The sequence below is a fragment of the Epinephelus lanceolatus genome, chromosome 16 (assembly GCF_041903045.1).
Source record: "Epinephelus lanceolatus isolate andai-2023 chromosome 16, ASM4190304v1, whole genome shotgun sequence".
Taxonomy (NCBI): domain Eukaryota; kingdom Metazoa; phylum Chordata; class Actinopteri; order Perciformes; family Serranidae; genus Epinephelus; species Epinephelus lanceolatus.
In genome coordinates this window covers 39,093,485-39,106,718 of record NC_135749.1, presented here as the reverse complement: position 1 = coordinate 39,106,718, position 13,234 = coordinate 39,093,485, and the positions used below count along the sequence as shown (strand labels likewise).

Genomic DNA, 13,234 nt, shown 5'->3' with positions numbered 1-13,234 from the left:
TATACATACACATATTTATTTATTTATTTCAAGAATAGTGCAGCCCCAATATATATATACATGCATACACACATTTTTTGGTCTTTTTTTTTTTTTATTCCTTTTATGATACAATTAAGCTATGGTTCTACTTTGTTTTGTGGTTTTAGGGGCACTTATCTCACTTAGAAGAGCCATGGGGTGGTGGTAGAGTGGCGGAACAGCTGCCCATCTATGTATAATTTGTCGACCACAAGAGAGGTCCTATTTCCCCTCTGCCTGTGCTCTTTTAAAATGGGATATAACACTTTCCGCCTCTCGTTGATTTCCTGAACTGATCGTTCATACCGAACGAAGTGCCTTTTAGCTCTCGTCCTTTACTCTTAACGAGCATTTTCTGCTGATAATGTTCGAATTTGGCGATGATAGGACGAGGACGCTGGCCTCCTCGGGGTCCGAGCCTGTGGATGCGGTGAAAGGTGATGTTGTTGACAGTCTCCGTCGGGATCTTGAGGGCCGTCACCATGAACTTTTTTACCTGGACTTCTGGGTTGTCTGGTGTGCTCTCCGGGATGCCAGAAATGATTAAATTGTCTCTCATACTTCTGGACTGCACGTCGAGGACAGTTTCCTTCAGGAGTTTATTTTCCTTTTTGAGGAGATCTACATCTGAAGTGACCGCCGCTAAGGTGGAGTGGAGTTCAGCGTTGTTTTGCTGCAGGTCACTAATCTGCTGGTAAGTGAACTCCAAGCTTACCTTCAGGTCTTTTATCTCCTGGTGAAGCACACCGAGCACTTCTAGCTTCTTGTTGATGGATTCCAAGATGCTAAATTCGGAGGATAATAAGTCTTGTGTATCGGTGGCTGAGTCGGTCTTCTTCCTCTTATTGGGGTTGTCGGCAGGACCCTCCATGACGCACTCGTAGTAGTAGTGATCGATAAACTCTTCTAGGTCCTCCACTCTGGCTGATGGTGCAGGCTGGAGTTGTCACCCGTTAGGTAATTATATTTGTTTGGCTAGTTTGTTGATATCTAATCTAGCAGCTAGGCGCCGCCATGTTGAATCTCAAAATCCCACAGTGGTCTCGCGGTCTCACGCTGCCATCCGGTCTAACCTTGTTAGCTGCGATTTAGCACGGCAAAGCCGGATGCATCGCTCAGTCAGGTTGCTGGTGTAGGTGGGTGTGCGTTACACTTAAAATATGGCTAAAGATTAGTGGTTAAACATTTCAGTAATCAAAAGAAAAATGACTAATGTACTCATCTGCCTCTGGAGGGCTATTTTATTATTTTAAATCATGTGCAGCAGTTTCGTATCATCTCGCTGCTCAGTGTCGAGAGCAAGATCTTCTTCAAGATTGTGTCCCAGCGACTGACAGACTTCCTCTTGAAGAACACCTACCTTGACACCTCGGTCCAGAGGGGGGGAGTCCCAGGAGTACCTGGATGCCTTGAGCATACGGGAGTGGTGACACAGCTGATCCGGGAGGCAAGAGAGAGCAAAGGAGACCTGGCAGCTCTCTGGCTTGATTTAACCAACGCCTATGGATCTATTCCACACAAGCTTGTCAAAATCGCACTGGCAAGACACTGTGTTCCAGACAAGATCTGCAGCCTCATCATGGACTACTACAGCAATTTCAGCACGCAAGTTTCTTCAGACCAAGTAACATCTGCCTGGCACCGCCTTGAGAAGGGCATAATCACTGGCTGCACAATCTCAGTGCCACTCTTTTCACTAACCATGAACATGATTGTTAAGTCCCCCGAGGTGGAATGCAGAGGGCCCAAGTCAAGATCTGGGACATGGCAGCCCCCCATAAGAGCCTTTTTGGATGACTTAATAGTCATGACAACATCTGTTCCAGGGTGCAGGTGGCTCCTTCAGGGGCTTGAACGGCTCATCCAGTGGGCAAGGATGAGCTTCAAGCCCTCTAAGTCCAGGTCCCTGGTCCTGAAGAAAGGCAAAGTGACCAACCAGTTCTGCTTTGCCCTGGGAGGGACCAAAATTCCATCAGCGACCGCAAAACCTGTCAAGACCCTGGGCAAGACCTTTGACAGCTCCCTGAAGGACTCAGCAGCCATAAAACAAACCAAGTGCGACCTGGCAACCTGGCTCACAGCCATCGACAAGTCTGGTCTCCCTGGAAAATTTAAAGCTTGGATCTACCAGCACAGAGTCCTGCCAAGAATACTCTGGCCCCTGTTGGTCTACGAGGTACCAATAACAATGGTAGAGGTACTAGAGAAGTCCATCAGCCAGTTTCTCAGGAGATGGCTGGGGCTCCCTTGGTCCTTGAGCTGCATCGCCCTGTACGGCCATTCCACCAAACTACAGCTCCCTTTCAGTGGACTAACGGAGGAGCTCAAAGTCACCCACTCCAGAGAGATGATGATGTAAAGGGACTCTGCAGACGTCAAAGTCGCAGGAATTCTCGTGAAGACTGGGAGAAAGTGGCAGGCACAAGAGGCCATCACCAGAGCTGAGGCGTGACTGAGGCACAAGACGCTGGTGGACTCCGTGGCAATGGGGCGAGCAGGTCTTGGTTGCTTTCCAAAGCTGCGTTACGACCTGGCCCGTGGAAAGTAGAAACGCCAGCTGGTTCAGGACGAGATTCAAGTGGAGGTGGAGGAAGATCGATGCAGCAAGACAGTCGGCATGTCCAAGCAAGGGGCATGGACTTGGTGGGAGCATGCAGAATCCCATAAGATCACCTGGGCAGAGCTTTGGAAAGCTGAACCATCACGCATCAAGTTTCTCATCCAATCAGTCTACGATGTCCTCCCAAGCCCGGCCAACCTGCACACCTGGGGCCTAGTCGATACTCCCGAATGCAAGCTGTGCCAGAAGACAGCAAATCTTGAGCTGCTGCCCGAAAGCGCTAGGAGAGGGGCGCCACCACTGGCGCCACGACCAGGTTTTAAGATCTTTGGTGGACTCCATTTGCACGGCGATCCAGCACAGCAAGACCAAGGCCACCCCCAAACAGTCAATCTCCTTCATTAGACCGGGACAGAAGGCTCATCGCCATCAGCCTAGCTCTACTGGGGGGCTCCTCGCCACCGCTCATGACTGGCAGTTTCAAGTCAACCTTGGAAAACAGCTCAAGTTCCCAGTCAACATCACAACCACTTCTCTCCGCCCAGACATGGTGCTAACATCAGAGTCCACCAAGCAAGTGGTTCTTCTGGAACTGACTGTCCCCTGGGAGGACCGAATTGATGAGGCCAACGAGCGAAAGAGGGCCAGAGCTCATCACAGAGTGTCGGAGCAAAGGCTGGAAAGCCCGCTGTGAGCCAGTCAAGGTCGGGTGCCGAGGCTTTGCTGGCCATTCACTACTGCAAACCCTCAAACTCCTTGGAGTGAAAGGACTGCAATCTAGGAGAGCCATCAAGAACACTCTAGGGGCCACAGAGAGGGCCTCAAGGTGGCTGTGGATCCGTAGGGGGGATCCGTGGAACAACGGGCCACTTGGACAGAGCCGGGGACTGATCACCCCCAGCTGGGTCGCCCGGGCGAGGGTGAATGAAGATTAATGACCCCGGGTTCTTCACTGATGACATGTCCAAGTATCACCAGAAGGTGTATTTAACTCTTTTAAAACTCTGCCACTCACAAACACAGTTACAGATACGCAAAACAATACAAAATACACAATACGAAAAGAAAACAAAAGGTAAGACTCAAATCAATTACACACAAACAGACACAAATTACTGCTTCCCTCCTTCCCTCCCTCACGATTTGCAAGTATGGCACCCTGAATCAGAGCATTTAAAGACGATTTCAAAAGCCCTCTAGTAGTTGAATGCCTCTGGGACAGGCCCATTTATGGCAACCCACTGGATCCGTGGCGTGCGCGATCCGGCCAAAGCGCGGATGCCGGAGCTAATAGCGGCCATTCAAGTCAATGTAAGCTGCTCCACCAGCCATGGCCTAGAAGCGGCTTGGCGCTCCGCTCCGCTAAAAATACGCGCCGGGCCTATTTCTGATGGACGCCGCGTGACGGCACGTCAATATGCACAGACCAAATGAGTCAAACAGGAAGTCAGTTGCAGAAAAGACGAGAGTATCCGGTCAATTTTCACAATAAAACACCCATGAAAACTCCGGATCGTATTTCACATCACTACATCAACGTGATGTGACGTAACATGGGCCAAATGAGAAAGAAAAAGTTTTCAGAGCTTACTTCAATGGTGCTGTGTGTTGCCGTGCAAGCTCAGAGTTGTCTTAAATACAGCCACACAATTCTCTACTGATGGAGAGAAGTGCGCCGCTTTAAGTGGTCCGACCAGCAACCTGTTGAGACGATTTAATTCCGCGTTCTGCGTTTCCCCTCCGACTCTTCGGCAGGGGGGCCACAGGGGGGCCGGACTCCGAGTTACAGGGTCACTGGCCCCTGCTGGCCCCCCCCAATTGCCCACGGCAATAAGACTCTTTAATACGTCCTGAATTGAGTCACACACAGTAACAATTTTTCACAACTGGACTGGACTGAGTAATGGACAACTTTATTTTAATTTAATCTCTATTTATGCACTTATTTTAATGTATTTTGTTGTGTTTTTTGTCTTTTATGAGCTGCTGTACAGCTGAATTTCCCTTTGGGATAAATAAAGTTCTATTCTATTCTATTCTATTCTATTCATTACCTAGAGAGAGTGGAAAAAGATATACATTTCTTCCCTGTTCCATAACCAAACTCAGACCCTGAAAAGTGTAGGGTTAGCTAGCTGGCTACTGAAGATATAGCCTACTGAATGTATACACATACTGCTTTTGCTATTTAATGTTTACAACAGTGGGAAAAAAGACCTACTCCGCTGTATAGGAGCCTGTGAAGGAAAGCAGGGAAACTTTGCCGATATTGAACCAGCTGTGTGTCATCGCATTGAGCGCAGATGAACATTGTTTGACTTCCCCCGCAGATCCCTGCCTGTCCGGCGGCGGAGATCCGTGTGCTAGCGAAGGTGAAGCTTAACACCCTATATCTGCACACGCTGCAATTCTACACAGCAGGTTTAATAAGTTTCCCTTTATATTCATTGTCTTCTGTCGCGATCACCAGTGATGTGGTGGGTCACTTTTACACTGTAATCTGTAACCTATAGTTTGGCTTTAGCTTCTAACTATCTATGTCTTTTTAACCAGTTTTTGCTGCTGGGTGAGTTTGACATCCTGGATATATCTTTCAAGTGCATTTTGTAGACCCCTGTCTGCCTCTCTTTGGAATTACTGCTTCATTTTTCAGTGTGGGCTCCATGCTTACTCCGACAGCTTGTTGGATCATCACGAAGGGGTGGGGCTTAGTGAAAAGGTCAATTTGTACAAACTCATGAAATGTATGTTTCTGTCCTTCTCTTATCTGTGGGGAAGGGCTTTTACATGTCTGTGGCCAGGAGCTTGTTGCCTCAATCTGTCAGTGCAACTGTGCCATTTTCCATTTTATCACACTGTACTTGTTCATTATGTTGGTTTCATGTTAAGTACATTTTGTCAGAGTTCTTTAAAACCATGATTTGAGCAAAACAGCTTAGAACTGAAAAAAACCATGAGAGCATGTTAACACATGAAACAGCACACACACACATACACACTCACTCTCCCATTCACTCACTCACACAGACTCTCTCCAGCTGATCCATTCTTTAGTAACTTCCATGTAAACAAACTGGGCTCCTCTTTGTTCCTCCATAGGTCTCCCCACGTCCATCATCACCTCCATCTCTCAATGAGCTCGGGTCCATTGCTATAGCAACTGGTTGCCACGGGCGACGAGACACAGCCAGCACCAGCCAGCATCCTCCTCACAGTTGTTGTCGAAGGCAGAGAGGAGAGAGAAGGCGCGGCGCGAGCAGAGCATCAGAGGAAGACGCTTTTTCTCTCTCGTCAAAATAAAACCGAACGAAATAAAATAATAAACATCCAATCAGATGGCCGGATTCTGCTGTTCCTGCTGATGGGTGGCTCTGCTTCCAACGTCTAGAGAGGAAACCAGAGGATGATGACAACTTGTCCTCCCAGGAAAGTGTTGCTTCAGCGCATGGCTGTTTTGGAGTGCAGGCAGTGACCCTGCCGCCGCCAACGAGACTGCTGCCGCCACCACTGCAGGGTGAGTCCCAACTTCCCTTTTAATTTCAGTTTTTATGTTTTACCTGAATCATGTTTGTCATGTCCTGTGGGTCCAGACTGTTAGGGTTCAGGGTGGTGCAGAGAGGTGAGCGGTGTCGTAGACCTCTGTATGGGTGTGATGGGCGTGTGATGGCGTCTCGAGACGGTAAACATACAGAAACTATGATGCTTTTTTGTTTTCTGTCTTTATGACCCTGAGAAATGTTGTCATGACGTCTTTAACGTTTAAGTGTCAGGAGGTGCAATGTATGTGCTTCTGCTGAAGGTACATGTTGGGTTTTTTAAGACTGATTATCAATATGTTTTTTAGATTTAGTATGTATATAAAAAAACAAAGACTAAATGCATCGATTCAGTTTGATGATCTGAACAGCACTAGAAGCCTTCCACAGAGCAGTCGTCCAGAGGTCAGGACCCCCAAAGGATCCCAAAATAATCTAAAGAGACACAAAATAACTGCAAAGAAACACAAAATGCCTACAAAGAGATGCTAAATCATTACAAAGACATGACAAAAGAAAAAGAGACTCAAAAAGACCACAAATGGGCAAATCACCTACAAAGGAACACAAAACAAGGAGACTCAAAATGATCAAAAAGAAACACAAACACCACAAATGGACTAAAAACTACCAGAAAAAAACCCAAGACCATCACAAAGAAGCCCACAAAGAAACACAAAAAGACACAAAATGACCACAAAGAAATGCAACACAGCTACAAAGAGATGCTAAACCACCACAGAGACTCAAAAAACACCATAAATGGGTGAAACAGCCATAATGATACACATCACAACTACAAAGAGATGCAAAACAACTACAAAGATGGTTAATGGACCTGCACTTGTATAGCGCCTTTCTAGTCATCTGACAACTCAAAGCACTTTTAACACTACGAGTCATATTCACCCATTTACACACACTCATTCACACACTGGTGGCCGAAGCTACCATCCAAGGTGGCACCTGCTACTCAGTTTTTAACACACTCACACACCAATGGAACAGCCATCGGGAGCAATTTGGGGTTATGTATCTTGCTCAAAGATACTTTGACATGCGGACTGGAGGAGCCGCATGATCTTCCAATTGGTGGACGACCCACTCTACCTCTGAGCCACAGCTGATTAAAAAACACCATAAATGGGTGAATGACCACAAAGAGACTCAAAACAAGTAGAAAGAAACGCAAGACTGCTGCAAAGAGACAAATTGGCCACATAGACTCAAATCAACCAGAGAGAGAGAGAAACAGAGAAAGAGAATCACAGCAACTATAAAATATGCAAAACGATCTCAAAGACACAAAATGACTGCCAAAAGACCAGATAGAGATGCAAAATAACTATGGAGAGACTCAAACAGTCGATAAATGGGTGAAAAGACCACAAAGGGACTCAAAACGACCTCAAAAAAATGATAAATGACCACAAAAACACTTAAAACGACCACCAAAAAATGCCAAAACAATTGTTTTTAAAAAAAAATGACCACAACGAGTCTCAAAATGACCATAAAGAGATGCAAAATGACCAAAAAGAGATGCTAAATGACTTCAAAATAGACAAACTGGCCACATAGACTTAAATCAACCACAGAGAGAATCACAGCAACCACAAAATATGCAAAGGGACTACAAAGACACAAAATGTCCGCAAAGAGAATCACACCCTCATGGATACAAAAAACCGACCACAGACAAAAAAAAGCGACCTTAAAGGGACACAAAATGACCACAAAGAGAAACAATACAAGATTCAAAATGAACACAAAGAAACATAAAATAAGCAAAAAGAAACATACAATGACCACAAAGAGACACAAAACGATCACAAAGAGAACCACACCCTCAAAGATGCACAAAACCACCACAAAGAGACACAAAACGACCGCAAAGAAACATAAAATAAGAAAAGAAAAAAAAACACACAAAATGACCACAAAGAGACACATAACCTTAAAGAAACTCAAAACGACCACAAAGAGACACAAAACAAGATTAACAATGACCACAAAGAAACCTAAAATGTGCAAAAGGAAATCCCAAATAGACACATAACAACCACAAAGAGAATCACTCCCTCATAGATGCACAAAACGACCAAAACAGAATACAACATAAAACACGTAAAACAACCACAAAAGACACAAAACAACATTCAAAGTGACCACAAAGAAACATAACGAAAATGAGGTGCAAAGCACATCTTTGAATCCGTACACAAACTGAAATGTAAAACTGAGAATCTGTTGTTTTCGTTGAGAGTTAAGTGTTGGAACTATTTGTAATGCTCACTGTGAGACTCCATGAAGTCACTTTGCCGCTGACAGATAAAAAGGAGATACAAGGTGTTAATTAGAGAGCTTCAGAGGTGTTGGTGTATGTATTTTAGCCACACTTGCAGCTTTATGAATGTTGATGTTCAACTCTTTGGTCCAGACTGAAACAACTAAACATTTATTGGATGGGTTGTGATAAAATGTGGTTCATCATTTGTGTACCTCTTAGGACGACTAGTAGTAATTTTGGTGATCCTCTGACTTTGTGGACCTCTTACTGCTGTTGAACTTTAGACAGAGCCAGACTATTTTTCACTGTCTCCAGTCTTTATGCTAAGCTAAGCTAAGTTAAGCTAAACTAAGCTAAGCTAACCACGTCCTGATTGATATCCATCTTCTCGTCTCACTGCTGGTGGGAGTAAGAATATTCACCAAAATGTTATAACTCTCCCTTTAAAGCCACAGAGAGGTAATAAAGAGACGAATCAGCATGTTGAGGTTTTCATTCTTCTGTGTGAGTGAACAGGCAGACATTATCCATCTTTTGTGTCTGGTTTCAGGTGTTATCAACCAATCATATATTTGAAAGACCTGATCCTGAATCCTAAATGTGATGTTTGTGGAGTCAAGATGTTTAACAATCTTCAGATCATCAGAGCAAAAGCATTTATAGAAAGATGTTTCTGTTACACCATCAGAGTTGAAGGTGTTAAAACAGGAGGAGAGCCGCTGTGTCGCTAAATCTGTCGACACGTTTCATCCAAAAACAGCCCTGGGGCACGCACTCAATACGAAGCGGAGACTCAGACAGAAGAAAGAGGAGCTGTCAGGGTATTTATATCCACATGGACCTGTTTTAACTTCATTTATATTTAGATTTACGATCAACTGATGTGAACACAGTGATGAGACACAGTGCTGTTATATCCATTTAAGGAAGAAACAACGGAGGCAGAGTGACTGATTGAAAGACATGGAGAAATAACTAATTACCAGCAATCTGGTGAATATTTGGTTTATAAAATATGAATCAGTTTCTATTATCTGTATTTACATGAAAATTATTAAAAAGACAAGATGATGTAATTATTCCTGCAGGTCTAAATCTGACGGTGGTGTAAAGTGCATTCATTCAAGTGCTATACTTTAACGGTAACTTTGGTATTTTTAGACCTGTACTACCTACATTCCCATGTATTTGTTTCTAAGGGTGCTTTCAGACCAAGAGCTGGCTTGCTTTGGTCCGTATCAGGGACTGACTTAGTTACAAAGTTGCATCATTTCCTAGAGTTGGTTCATGTTCTCAATGTAGCATGTATATGCGGACCAGATAAAATGCCTTGTGCAAGAAAGCTGCTCTTGATTGGTCAGAATTTCCATGTTGGAAAAACCCAGGAAGTAAACAAAACACTGCAGAAGAGTGCACTTGCAAGATAAATAGGCCTGCAGCACTTTCTAATGTCACAATGGAGGGACAACTACGCAATTTTTGCGCTGGTCATGGTGTACTAAATTGCATGCATTGTTCAAACCATACAGTTTGAAAATGTGGACCAGCTCTTACTAGAAAACAATGTTTTGATGCATTGGATGTGCATATTAAGGCAGTACAGGAGAAGGCCGCATTAATAATCCTCTGGGACTGTAACATGCTCATGGTTGTTCAACTCTAACAATGCATAATGCCACTGCAGTTAGTTCAGATTGAGGCCAGAACATGTTCTCACCACAAACGAACTGCACCAGAGTTTGTTTGTAACCAGACTGAGACCCTCTTCAAGAGGGTCTCAGTCTGGTTACAAACAATTATATTGTATTGTAATTATAATGTATTATATATTAGGGCTGTCAGTGTTAACTTGTTAATTGCAATGCGATTATGGTCCAAACATAACACTCTGCTAGCTACTAGGCTAATTTAAACCATGTAAAATGTCATAGGCTTATGCTAATAATGTTAGGTGTGTGTGTGTGTGTGTGTGTGTGTGTGTGTGTGTGTGTGTGCGTGTGTGAATGGTTACTGAGTAGCAGGTGGCACCATGTATGGTAGCCTCAGCCACCAGTATGTGAATGTGTGTGTGAAGGGGTGAATGTGACACGTAGTGTAGCGTAGTACTTTGAGTCATCAGAAGACAAATAAAAACACTATACAAGTGTAGGTCTATTTACCTTACAAGTTATAAAAAAAGCTGAATTTTGTATAGCCCCTTTTACACTGCCAGATTTTGCGTGAATATTGGGCCAATTTGCCGGCAAGCTGTGAGTGTTTAGACACACAGAGCCGGATTGGCAAGTTGATCCAAAGTGCCCAATTTTCCACCTCGTAGGGTAGACATATTGGCGGAACCCTTTTAGTTTAAACAGACTGAGGCGGCAGCCTTCCGCAACGGAAGGGGCTGTTGAAGACTTTTGGGAGGAGCTGTTGATGACGCCGCACATGCGAGCCACTGGCAGTGGATAAACAGGAAACAGCTGATAGCAGGAATTAGCGAGCAGCTAGTAGCAAGAGGTAAATGCAAACCTGACAGATACTGTAAAGATGAGCAACTGGGAAGACAACGAATTGTGCAGCCTCCTTGCCCTGGCAAACAAAGAGGCCATTAACCGTCAGAAGACGGGGACGATGAAGAATGGGCTGACTTACGAGAGAATCGCTGAAGGACTGACCAGCCGCGATTTCCCTCCCACGTCACTGTTTATGTCACATGCTGAGCTACACATTTTGTTACTTGCTCACGCCCCCCATTGTCCTGAAAAAGACGCATTCTGTATAAACAAAAGTAGGTAGGCGGCATTTTGCCGCACTCCCCAATTTTGTTTTACTGCAAATGCTGAAAAAAAGACTGATTGGGCTTTCCTGAAAATTTGCACAATTCCTGTCTAAAAAGGGCTTTTGTTAAATATTACTGTTGTCCTTGGCTTCACATGAGTAGAGAAAAACTCCACTAGCCACTACGCTATTTCATACAATGTAAAATCAGGGTTCCCGCAGGTCCTTATAAAGTCTTAAAATGTCTTAAATTAAAATCCGGGTAATTAAGGTCTTAAATTGTCTTAAATTTACCATAAATTTGCTGTAGGTATTAAATTTTCAGCCGGTGCATTTAATGCCAATGGGAAAGCACAGTGGCCCACCGTAAAACATATAATAGTGTGTATTTGTGTAATTAATTTAGTATGGTGCCTATATGGTACGGTGTCGTAAATGAGTCTCTGCGATTAATAATAATAATAGTAAATTAATTTTACGGTACGTCTGCTACAGACGCTGATGTCAGGCAGCGCCCCGCCATTTCGCGGATATTGAGGTGAGCGGTTGAAGATGCAGAGATGGGGAAATGTAAATTTAACGAGAAGTGGATGGAGGAGGACGTATTTAGGAGGTGGTTGGCACCGGCACCGGCACCAGCAAACAACAACGAGGCAATGTGCACATTTTGTAGGAAGACTTTTTCTTAAGAGACCATGGGGCTCAAAGCCGTCGAGTCTCACATGAAAGGAGTAAAGCACCAGCGGTACATGGCAGCAGTTAGCAATAGCGGGGCCAGGCTAATCCCTGCATTGTTTGCAGCGCGACTGAAAGACGTTACAAGTTCAGATGCCACCTCTCACCGCCAGACACCCAAAAGTCAGAGGTACTGTGGGTTCTGCATACTGTGGCGAGGCACAATTTGTTAAGATCTAACGAGGACATACGAGACATCTTTGCTGCCATGTTCCCCGATTTCACCTGTGGTGAAAATAAAACTGCATATGTCGCCAAATATGGTATCGCTTCATTCATCAAAAAGGAGCTATCGCGCAGCGTGAGTTAGAAGCCATATGTTGTCATGTTTGACGAAAGCATGAATGAAATGACAAAGAGCAAACAAATGGACCTTCATTTGCGGTTCTGGACTACTGAGGAGACTGCACACATCATGTCATCTCCCGTTACTAGTTCATGGGTCACTCCAGAGCCGAGGACATCTTGGGTCACTTCAGTGTAAGTAACGTTACAATTGTGTTTGAAATCACATATATTATTCATACTAAAAGTCCATTCTCACTGAGGGCGAATATCCGCCGAATATCCTTTCATGCTGTGAAAAAAGTTTCCGCCCAGACTTTGACCCCCCGCGGAATTCACCAGCGGAACTACACAGCTGGGCCAATGAAATTGTTTGTTTATAGTCGCGCAGAGCCGGGAGAGTCCGAAATCCAGTCAGGCAGGACAGTATGGGAGAAAGGTTGATAAACCTTGTTTCACAGCACCCCGTCCTTTTTGATAAAAGACGGGATGATTTTATGAACAATGAATTAAAGGACATCAGGCAGTCCATTGTCCAGCTTGGTGGCTGCGGTGAGAGTGGTAAGTGCTAAAGAAAGTTGATGTTGACGCTTGTTAAACGTTAGCTTGCTAGCTCGCTGCTGCTGCGGCTACTCTCGTCCATGTTCACCCACACCCGTTCATGCAGCGCAGACTTGGAACACAACAATGTGAAATTTCGCACCGCGTCCGTACCGTGCCTGTGTGTATGGTTTGAGCGCAGAAAAGCACTGCACAAATATTCCGCAAATCCGTCCCACATTTCCGTATCGCGGCAGTGAGAATGACCCTTAAGTATGGTGTACAATTGAGCAGCGTTAATGTGGTCCAAAGCTCCTATACTAGCGGTGTAAACACCAACACTCCCCTGGTGCTCAGTGCTCCCAATCCGGGCAGAGTCGGCAGAGGACTGGTTATGTGTTATATTTAGGTCACAGGTCTATGGTCACTTTGACAATCTAACAGGTAACAACACATTAGCTCAGAGTTTAAGGGGTGTAACTGTTGGTATGTGTAAATATGCCAAAA

General features: G+C 44.6%; 1 long non-coding RNA gene and 1 pseudogene across 2 annotated transcripts in view; both read left to right on the top strand.

Moving 5' to 3' along the window:
- Positions 1-1,127: 1,127 nt before the first annotated feature.
- LOC117263631 (uncharacterized) overlaps positions 1,128-13,234 on the top strand; it is a 37,620-nt pseudogene continuing 25,513 nt past the window's right edge.
- Positions 5,668-13,234, top strand: part of LOC117264136 (uncharacterized) — a 217,419-nt gene continuing 209,852 nt past the window's right edge. For both annotated transcript variants that reach the window (XR_013493652.1, XR_013493651.1), the window contains exon 1: positions 5,668-6,095. This is a non-coding gene — a long non-coding RNA (uncharacterized LOC117264136). The remainder of the gene's footprint in view (positions 6,096-13,234) is intronic.